Source organism: Corythoichthys intestinalis, chromosome 5, assembly GCF_030265065.1.
Source record: "Corythoichthys intestinalis isolate RoL2023-P3 chromosome 5, ASM3026506v1, whole genome shotgun sequence".
In the NCBI taxonomy this organism is placed as follows: domain Eukaryota; kingdom Metazoa; phylum Chordata; class Actinopteri; order Syngnathiformes; family Syngnathidae; genus Corythoichthys; species Corythoichthys intestinalis.
Window position 1 is genome coordinate 25,496,565 of NC_080399.1, and position 9,384 is coordinate 25,505,948.

Consider the following 9,384-nt stretch of genomic DNA (forward strand, 5'->3'; position numbering starts at 1 on the left):
CATGGACTTTGATTGTGTTGTTTTAGTGGGTGACTTTAACATTCATGTTGATAATCCTGAAGAAGGATGTGCTAGAGAGCTTTTAAATATTTTGGATACATTTGGTTTATCTCAGCATGTCACAGTTCCAACACATAACAGAGGACACATACTGGACTTAATAATATCCAAAGGTCTTAACATCTCTGAGGTTCAGGTGAATGATGTTGCTCTTTCTAATCACAACTGCATTATGTTTAAAATGACCACCCCTGTCGATCCTCTGAAAAGGGAAACAGAGCTAATTAGGAAGCGTTACATAAGTGATAACACTTGTGCGTTATTCACACAGGCCTATGCCTCACCATTAACCCCTACAACAGCTCCAGTGGAAGAACTTGTAAATAGTTTCAGTTCCAGCGTGATGACTGTAATTGACACTATTGCCCCGATTAAGACAAAAACTTTGTCAAGAAAGAAGAGGTGACCCTGGAGAAATGGCACACTAGCTTTAAAACAAAAACAAGATTGTAAACGAGCAGAACGCAGATGGCGAAAAAACAAACTCCTAGTTTTTTATGATATCTACAAAGAGAGTCTTCGCAAATACAACCAGGAACGGAAAAATGCTAGACAGTCATATTTTTCAGAGATCATTAGTAGAAACACCAACAATACTCGCACGCTATTTTCTGTTGTTGACAAACTGACAAACCCACAAGCATCAATACCTCAGGAATTGGCATCTGAGGTGTCCTGTAATGATTTTGCAGCATTCTTTACACACAAAGTACTAAAGATTAGACAGACTGTGTGCAACTCCAGATCAACAATTGTTACACTAAATGCCTCCCAAAATGTCCCCCACGTCAATCTTAGACAGTTTAGCCTCTTGGACTATGCCACTATAACAGAAATTGTGTCAAAATTAAAGCCCACAACATGCTGCCGAGACATCCTTCCTTCAAACTTTTTCAAACCTGTTTTTCATTGCATAGCCCCAGACATACTTCAGATTACAAGTACTTCTCTCCAAACAGGAGAGTTTCCACAGACTTTAAAAACTGCAGTAATAAAACCTCTCCTAAAAAAACCTAATCTGGATGCCTCAATCATTAGTAATTACAGGCCAATATCAAATCTGACATTCCTGGGGGAAATTATCGAAAGGGTTGTGTTCGAACAGATCCAGACTTTCATGATGCAAAATAATCTTTTTGACTCATTTCAGTCTGGATTTCGGCCACAACACAGCACCGAGACCGTGCTTATCAAAGTCCTAAATGATATTCGTCAGAATACCGATGCAGGCAAATCATCTGTTCTGTTACTATTGGACCTCAGCGCCGCATTCGACACGGTTGATCACAACATACTACTCAGCAGATTGGAACAGTGGGTAGGGCTTACTGACACTATACTTCAGTGGTTCACATCCTATTTACATGATAGGGATTTCTTTGTGTCAATCGGAAACCATCAGTCAGAACGAACCAAATTCACGTGTGGAGTCCCTCAAGGGTCAATTCTTGGACCACTCTTATTTAACATCTATATGCTTCCCTTAGCTCAGATAATGGAACTGTTAGGTTTTGTGTTTGGTTTCTCGTGTGACTTGTCCTGTGATTACCCATTGCTCTCACCTGTGTGTGTTTTCCCAGTGTATTCTGCAATCTGCATCCACCTGTGTTACCCAGCTGTTCCTTGTCTCGTTATCCCTTGTCTGCTTGTGTGTATATATGCTCCCATTTTCTGTTCACTCCTTGCTGCGTCATTGTCTATGTCTATGTCCGTCTCTGCCAAACTTCAAGTCCGTTCCAAGCCCTCGTGTACCAGTCCCTCTGATTTAAGTAAGTTTTGTTTTAATCTTGCCCTTTGATCCCCAGTGGTTTTGTTTGTACTTTGTGTTTTTGTTAGTTATAATTAGAACGTTTTTTGAGTTCATTGCCTTCTGCCTCCTGCCTTGCATTTTGTTTCCTGCGTTTGGGTCCACACACACCTGCCTGCCCAGCATTCCCTGACAGAATGACGCAGCCACTAGTGGACCCAGCGGGAAACAACCGGCACCGGCATGCTCGCCGACGGCTTTCTGCCCGTTCCCCCGATTTTGTGTTCCCTCGGCATATATTTTTGGACTCTGATTCTGACTCCGACCTGGATTTTGATTTCACGCCCTCTGTTTCCCCTGGTAATTTTTCTTTCCACCCGTCGCACTTGGTGTCCCGTTCTGAAATCTTGGCCAAAGACTCCTACCTGGGATCCCGTTGGGCCATCTATCGGGGACCCCCCCGGGGTGGTCTGCGGGGACGCCCAGGCTCACTGCGGCCTAATGGGGCTATTCTGCCGCCCCTGCCACCTGAAGGCACTCAGCAAAAGCCTCGGCGTGGCCGTCAACGCCGACGGCGCGCGGCAGTGCTGACGTCGTGGGTTCCCGAAGCTTCCGCGCCGGCTCCCCGCAGTCAAGTTCCTCCCGCGCCGGCTCCCCGCAGTCAAGTTCCTCCCGCGCCGGCTCCCCGCAGTCAAGTTCCTCCCGCGCCGGCTCCCCGCAGTCAAGTTCCTCCCGCGCCGGCTCCCCGCAGTCAAGTTCCTCCCGCGCCGGCTCCCCGCAGTCAAGTTCCTCCCGCGCCGGCTCCCCGCAGTCAAGTTCCTCCCGCGCCGGCTCCCCGCAGTCAAGTGGCTCCCGCGCCGGCTCCCCGCAGTCAAGTGGCTCCCGCGCCGACTCCCCGCAGTCAAGTGGCTCCCGCGCCGACTCCCCGCAGTCAAGTGGCTCCCGCGCCGACTCCCCGCAGTCAAGTGGCTCCCGCGCCGACTCCCCGCAGTCAAGTGGCTCCCGCGCCGACTCCCCGCAGTCAAGTGGCTCCCGCGCCGACTCCCCGCAGTCAAGTGGCTCCCGCGCCGACTCCCCGCAGTCAAGTGGCTCCCGCGCCGACTCCCCGCAGTCAAGTGGCTCCCGCGCCAACTCCCCGCAGTCAAGTGGCTCCCGCGCCGACTCCCCGCAGTCAAGTGGCTCCCGCGCCGACTCCCCGCAGTCAAGTGGCTCCCGCGCCGACTCCCCGCAGTCAAGTGGCTCCCGCGCCGACTCCCCGCAGTCAAGTGGCTCCCGCGCCGACTCCCCGCAGTCAAGTGGCTCCCGCGCCGACTCCCCGCAGTCAAGTGGCTCCCGCGCCGACTCCCCGCAGTCAAGTGGCTCCCGCGCCGACTCTCCGCAGTCTTGTTCTCCCGCCAGCAGTCTCCTGCGACTCCGCTGCTGTTCCGCCAGCAGTCTCCTGCGACGCCGCTGCTGTTCCGCCAGCAGTCTCCTGCGACGCCGCTGCTGTTCCGCCAGCAGTCTCCTGCGACGCCGCTGCTGTTCCGCCAGCAGTCTCCTGCGACGCCGCTGCTGTTCCGCCAGCAGTCTCCTGCGACGCCGCTGCTGTTCCGCCAGCAGTCTCCTGCGACGCCGCTGCTGTTCCGCCAGCAGTCTCCTGCGACGCCGCTGCTGTTCCGCCAGCAGTCTCCTGCGACGCCGCTGCTGTTCCGCCAGCAGTCTCCTGCGACGCCGCTGCTGTTCCGCCAGCAGTCTCCTGCGACGCCGCTGCTGTTCCGCCAGCAGCCTCCTGCGACGCCGCTGCTGTTCCGCCAGCAGCCTCCTGCGACGCCGCTGCTGTTCCGCCAGCAGCCTCCTGCGACGCCGCTGCTGTTCCGCCAGCAGCCTCCTGCGACGCCGCTGCTGCTCCGCCAGCAGCCTCCTGCGACACCGCTGCTGTCCCGCCAGCAGACGACACCGCTGCTGTCCCGCCAGCAGACGACACCGCTGCTGTCCCGCCAGCAGACGACACCGCTGCTGTCCCGCCAGCAGACGACACCGCTGCTGTCCCGCCAGCAGACGACACCGCTGCTGTCCCGCCAGCAGACGACACCGCTGCTGTCCCGCCAGCAGACGACACCGCTGCTGTCCCGCCAGCAGACGACACCGACGACACCGACGACGACTCCGACTCCGACTCCGACTCTGTTCCTGGTCCGCACGACGACTCCGACTCCGACTCCGACTCTGTTCCTGGTCCGCACGACGACTCCGACTCCGACTCTGTTCCTGGTCCGCACGACGACTCCGACTCCGACTCTGTTCCTGGTCCGCACGACGACTCCGACTCCGACTCCGACTCTGTTCCTGGTCCGCACGACGACTCCGACTCCGACTCTGTTCCTGGTCCGCACGACGACTCCGACTCCGACTCTGTTCCTGGTCCGCACGACGACTCCGACTCCGACTCTGTTCCTGGTCCGCACGACGACTCCGACTCCGACTCTGTTCCTGGTCCGCACGACGACTCCGACTCCGACTCTGTTCCTGGTCCGCACGACGACTCCGACTCCGTTCCTGGGCCGCACGACGACTCCGACTCCGTTCCTGGGCCGCACGACGACTCCGACTCCGTTCCTGGGCCGCACGACGACTCCGACTCTGTTCCTGACCCTCGCCCCGATGATGCTGCTCCCCGTTTCCTGCCAAAACGTGGCGGTATGGACAACCGAGCACTACCTCGTCGGGGACGCCCGCCTGATCTGCCTGTGCGGTCGCCCAATGTCTGGCGCCCCGGGCGCCCTCCCGATCGACCCGTGCGATCGGCCCACGTCTGGCGTCCTGGACGCCCGCCTGACTGGCCGTGACGGGCTGGTGTTGCTCCCTCCTCCGAGCAACCTTCTGACTTTTTGTTTCCTCGGGACGTCTGGGATCCGTCCCTTGAGGGGGGGGTACTGTTAGGTTTTGTGTTTGGTTTCTCGTGTGACTTGTCCTGTGATTACCCATTGCTCTCACCTGTGTGTGTTTTCCCAGTGTATTCTGCAATCTGCATCCACCTGTGTTACCCAGCTGTTCCTTGTCTCGTTATCCCTTGTCTGCTTGTGTGTATATATGCTCCCATTTTCTGTTCACTCCTTGCTGCGTCATTGTCTATGTCTATGTCCGTCTCTGCCAAACTTCAAGTCCGTTCCAAGCCCTCGTGTACCAGTCCCTCTGATTTAAGTAAGTTTTGTTTTAATCTTGCCCTTTGATCCCCAGTGGTTTTGTTTGTACTTTGTGTTTTTGTTAGTTATAATTAGAACGTTTTTTGAGTTCATTGCCTTCTGCCTCCTGCCTTGCATTTTGTTTCCTGCGTTTGGGTCCACACACACCTGCCTGCCCAGCATTCCCTGACAGGAACAGTATGACATCTCCTATCACGCCTATGCAGATGACACACAACTGTACATTTCTGTGTCCCCACATGATTATAGTCCCTTAGTCTCCCTGAGACAATGCATTCATCAAATCAATGAATGGATGTGCCAGAATTTTCTCCAGTTAAATGTGGAGAAGATAGAGGTGATCATTTTTGGGCCAAAAAAGGAAAGGTAAAAAATAAGCAGGCAACTTAGCTCAATGTCACTTACAGCTACAAATCAAGTCAGAAACCTTGGCGTGATTATTGACTCAGACCTAAAATTTGATAGCCATCTAAAGTCCGTCACTAAATCCGCTTATTACCACCTAAAAAATATAACCAGAATTAAGGGGCTTCTGACTCAACAAGACATGGAAAAACTTATGCATGCATTCATTTTCAGCAGATTGGACTATTGCAACGGTATATTTATGGGTCTTGATAAAAAATCAGTCAGGAAGCTGCAGCTAGTACAGAATGCTGCAGCCAGAGTCCTCACAAATACAAGGAAGCTGGACCACATTACACCGGTTTTGAAATGGCTACACTGGCTTCCAGTGAGTCAAAGGATAGACTATAAAATACTACTGCTCGTCTACAAAACACTTAATGGCCTTGGACCAAAATACATGCTTGATTTGTTAGATTCCTATGAGACATCTAGACCCCTAAGGTCATCTGGAACTGGTCTTCTGCATGTTCCAAGAACAAGAACCAAGCAGGGTGAGGCAGCATTTAGTTATTATGCTCCTCACCTCTGGAACAAGTTGCCTGAACGTCTGAAGTATGCTCAAACTGTTAGCTCTTTTAAATCAGGGCTAAAAACGCTTTTGTTTAGCACTGCATATCCATAACTGTCTATATATTTCAATCTACTTGCTTTCTATTCCTCTTGTGCTTATCTCCATTGCTGATTTCAATTATTATTATTAGTAGTAGTTTTTGTTTTATTTTTATTTAATTTATTTTTATTCTATTTGTTATTAAATGCAATTTTTATGTATAATTTTATTTCCGATTTTGATTGTCTTGGTTTTTACGTTGTATTGATTTAAATGTGATTTTTATGATCTTCATGTGATGTAAAGCACTTTGAATTGCCTTGTGTTGAATTGTGCTATATAAATAAATTTGCCTTGCCTTGCCTAAAAGAGCGGCGTGCAGTCGAGTTGACCGCAGCCACATTAGGTGTGTGTAAGGAAAGCTTTCCTTCGTGTGCATCCGTGACCAAACGTAAGTACACATCCCTTTCTTGATAGAAGGTTTGTGGTGTTTACTTTGGACTTTCAGTGCTGGGGCCTTGACAGCTTAGACTAATTATATTTTATTCTATTTGTGTCGTGACAGGCGATTAAACAAGTCGGCAGTCAAATGTTTGCAGAGTAACGTTAATACTTAAGTCTACGTTTCTACTACATGCTATCAAAAATATATACATACATACATATCTACATATACAGTATGTATATCTATCTATCTATTTATCTCTCTCTCTCTCTCTCTCTCTCTCTCTCTCTCTATATATATATATATATATATATATATATATATATATATATATATATATATATATATATATATGTATATACAGGGGTGCACATAATTTTTTTTGCCCAGGTTCTCAGAGGAGGACCTGGAGATGTGACTTGGTCCTCATTGAGCTTGAGAGCCGACCCGCCTGATGCGATAAATTTATGACAAGCTTTACTTAGAGCCGATTAACTTTAATTAATTATATTAACAATTAATGCTTGATTAACATCAACTGGGACAACAAAATTGCCATTACTTTGAAGTGAAATGTAAAGAAATAAAAAGCACCAATTCAAAATAAAGGGCATTATGCTGCTCCCACATTAACTCCAAGCCTTTTTAAAAGTGGGATGTCCTCCTCATAAGACTTCATTGAACGTGCATGTTTAGCTTTGTAAAATGCGAGCAAAAACACGTTTGTCAGTGCATGTCGCTGTTCATTACCTTTATTCCGCCCTATTCAGCCACTTGTCCATAGGGCGAGTGGGGTCCTGTTTGACATCAATAGCTTGCTTAATTGCCACATGCGCTCTGTTTTTTTCATGCTTTTCAAAGTTAGGATGGCTGAAATTCTTTGACCCTACATAAAATGCGCTGCTCTTATCGGTTACATTGGGATTCTCACGGCACATTTTGCACCGCATTTCCGTGCGAGCATCATTTGCTTCTAGCCATGGTACCTCCTGTAGCCACTTTTCAGCAAAAGTTCTTTTTTTCGGTAGCTCCGGTGACGTCTCTGACGTCTGTCTGTCTTTTGACGGGGGTGGGGGAACACGGAAGTAATTACTCAGTGTGGCCTGCCTCTTCGACATTTTGAGAAGTCATTTTCTTGTGTCCGCCGCAAATACAGTGGTCAGCCATCGGTACGCAAAAGCGTATGGAAGCCGTTGAGGGCCAGCGCGTTTGTCTACGTCCAGTACGCATGCGCGCATGCGGACCACTTATGTGCACCCCTGATTTTATATATATATTAGAGATGTCCCGATCGATCGACATCCCGATCGATTGGGTCCAATCACGTCATTTCAAAGTATCGGAATCAGCAAAAAAATATCGGACATGCCTTTTTTTAATATATATACTGGATATTTTTTAATTCAATCGTTTTCTAATTGTATTTAACGTTACAGACATAATATATTACACTCATCCAGAGTCTTTAGTTTAGGCTTAAGGTAGAGTTATCAAATTTATCCCGATAACGGCGGAAATTAATTTTTTAAAAAATTTATCACGTTAAAATATTTATCGCAATTATTGCATGCGCTGCACGACCCACTCACACATTGTCGCGTTCAACCTGTAATGGCGCCGTTTTACCTATATACAGTATAGAGCTTAAAGGCAGCGTTAAATGAGTAGAGTGAATTTTGGCAGCCTTTGAAGCCTTTTTTTAATTGGCTAAAGCCTTACAATCCGTCTCCCTACGAATAGAAATGTCATGGGAAGCAATGTGGAGAAGAAAGGTAGTAGTTCATCTTTTTCTTAACACCCTATGTTATTTCCCAACGCAGAGAAGATATATCAAATGGTAACACTACGCACAGTCATGGTTGCACTTCCCATCATGCATTTGGGCAGTTAAATGGCTACAGTATCATTTACTGAAAGCTCAACAAATACACTGGATGGCAATATTTAGTCACAATATACAAAGTCATGTTTATCCTTTAAGAATTATAAGTCTTTCTATTTGTGGAGTTTTATTCATTTTTTTCTTAATGCATTGCCAAAATGTATATGATCGGGAAAAATTATCGGGAATGATTGGAATTGAATCGGGAGCAAAAAAAAAAGCAATCGGATCGGGAAATATCGGGATCGGCAGATACTCAAACTAAAACGATCGGGATCGGATCGGGAACAAAAAAAAAAAAAACATGATCGGAACAACCCTAGGGGTGTCAAATGATTAAAATTTTTAATCGAGTTAATTACACCTTAAAAATTAATTAATCGTAATTAATCGCAATTAATCGCAATTCAAACCATCTATAAAATATGCCATATTTTTCTGTAAATTATTGTTTGAATGGAAAGATAAGACACAAGGCGGATATATACATACAACATACTGTACATAAGTACTGTATTTGTTTATTGTAACAATAAATCCACAAGATGGCATTTACATTATTAACATTCTTTCTGTGAGAGGGATCCACGGATAGAAAGACTTGTAGTTTTTAAAAGACAAATGTTATAGTTACAAGTTAAAATAATTTTATATTAAAACCCCTCTTCATGTTTTCGTTCTAATAAAATTTGTAAAATTTTCAATCAAAAGTAGAGTTAATATAATAAGAATAAGAATAAAAATAACAATAATAAGAATAGAGTGACCAAAGTCTGAGTAAGTTTTACATGTATTTTGCATTTACATGCTATTTTGATATGGAATGCCAGTTAATTTTGCATTGTTGTTTAACTGTGAGAATAGGGCCTCATTACTATAGACTGAAGTGTTTTTTTTTTTTTTTTGTGAACATTTTTTTTTTTTTTGAGAGAGATAGGAATATTATTTTTGTTGTCCTTTCACTAAACGATACTTATGTTTGTTGTGAAGGAGAAGCTTATGCCAATAAACGGCGCGGTCCAAAGAACGCCTGTGTCCACTGGCCTTTATAAAATACATATCTCTGTACATATCTTACCCAAAATACAACAAGAGACACATAATTGCCAC